This window comes from Urocitellus parryii, unplaced genomic scaffold (genome assembly GCF_045843805.1).
Source record: "Urocitellus parryii isolate mUroPar1 unplaced genomic scaffold, mUroPar1.hap1 Scaffold_114, whole genome shotgun sequence".
Taxonomy (NCBI): domain Eukaryota; kingdom Metazoa; phylum Chordata; class Mammalia; order Rodentia; family Sciuridae; genus Urocitellus; species Urocitellus parryii.
This window is the reverse complement of record NW_027551871.1, coordinates 482,801-484,639: the sequence shown is the minus strand read 5'-3', so window position 1 is coordinate 484,639 and position 1,839 is coordinate 482,801. Positions and strand designations below refer to the sequence as shown.

At 42.4% G+C, this 1,839-nt stretch overlaps 1 pseudogene; it reads right to left on the bottom strand.

Annotated features, from left to right (window-relative positions):
* Nucleotides 1-1,018: 1,018 nt before the first annotated feature.
* Nucleotides 1,019-1,599, bottom strand: LOC144251591 (large ribosomal subunit protein uL1 pseudogene; annotated as a pseudogene).
* Nucleotides 1,600-1,839: the final 240 nt, after the last annotated feature.

Here is a 1,839-nt window from a genome sequence, read left to right as displayed (position 1 = left end):
ACTTGCAGTATGGCATTGAATACAAGTGGAGGGAGAGGACATCCTTGTTTCCAATCTTAGGGAGGGAGCATCTAATTTTTCACCATTAAATGTAATGTGAATATAGGTTGGTGTATATTTTCTTTATCATGTTGAGTAAGTTCTCTGCTCTTCCAGGTTTACTGACAGTTTTTATCATGAAGGAGTGTTACATTTTGTCAAACATTTTTTTTCTGCATCAATTGATGTACTCATGTGATTTTTCTTTAACTTGTTGATGTGGTAGGTTACATTGCTTTTCAAATTTTGGACTAGCCTTGTGTACCTGGAAGAAATCCCAGTTGCTCACTGCATTAGCTTTTCATTGCTGTGACCAAAATACATGACAAGAACAATTTGGAGTGCAAAAAGTTCATATTGAGCACATGATTTCGGAAGTCTCAGTCCATGGTGGGCCAACTCCACTGCTCTGGGCTTGAGATGGGGCAGAACATCATGGCAGGAGGGCACAGGAGAGGAAAGCTGCTCAGCTCATGGAAGCTATGAAGCAGAGAGAGAGAGTGTGTGTGTGAAAGGCCAGGAACAAAATATAAAACCTAAAGTCATGCCCCCAGTGGCCTACCTCCTCCACCACAGTCTACCTTCCTACACTTACCTGCCAACCTGGTACAGTAGTCCTTTCAAGTTATTAATCTATTAAATGAATTAATGAAATGATCAGGTTCCAGATCTCCTCATCTAATCATGAACTTTTATGTCTACACCTCCTATCCTAACCCAAACACTCATGGTGCACAATTCCGTTTAAACATTATTGGCTTCAGTTTGTTAATATTTTACACAGAATTTTTGCATAAGAGATATCAGTCCATAGTGTCCCTTTCTTGTGACGTCTTTGTTTTTGGAAACACTGTAATGCTGGCCTCCCAAAATGAGCTAGGACATGTACTTTCTATTTCTTTTTCTGGAAGACACTGGAGAAAATGTGTATCATCTCTTACTTAAGGATTTAAAGTTTTTTTTTTTTTTTTTTTTTTTTTTTTGGTAGCACTAGGATTTATTAGGATGTGCCTTAATACAGGTGCTGGGGCTTGCCCATGGTGCTCTTGATGTATAAAGCCCGGACATTCTGCCAATTCTTCTTGAGCAATGACACCAGGAAGTTGACAGCCAGGTGGATGTTATACACAAGCTCATCATCTGTCATCTTCACATGACCAACAGCAACAGCCAGACATAGCACCTTCTTCATCTGAAACTTGATTGTGGATTTCACCTCATCAACTTTGGCCACCATGTTTTCATTGTGTGTCAGCAGGGAAGGGAATTTGCCAGCCTTATTTAGGCCTGGACCCAGGATTCGGGGAATCTGCATTATCAAGGACTCTGAGGCCAAAAAGGCATCATACTTCTTGGCTAGCTTCTTGACCAACTTCTTATTCCTGTTGAGCTTCTTCAATGCCTCGATGTCCATGTGGGGGATATCCACAGCCTTGGCCTCGTCACAGTGTTGCTGGTCCCCCAGGACGCACACAGAAAACTTAGGGCGTGGAGTGGACTTAAGCCTGACGGTGCCCGAGAAGCGCTTGTCCTTCTGGGGATCATAGTTCTTCAAGCTGATCTGCAGCTCCACTGTTTCCAGAAACTTGCGGAGCTTGCGCTGGTTCCCGTGCAGGACTTGTCGCGAGAGACTTTGCTGCTCATTGTTCCTCGCGCCGCAGTACCAGAAAGAGAGGGATTTAAAGTTTTGAGAGCATTAACCAGTGAAACCACCTGGGCGTGGTGCTTTCTATTTTGGAAGGTTATAATGGTTTCATTTCTTTAATAGATATCAATTTGTTCAGATTATCTGTTTGGATT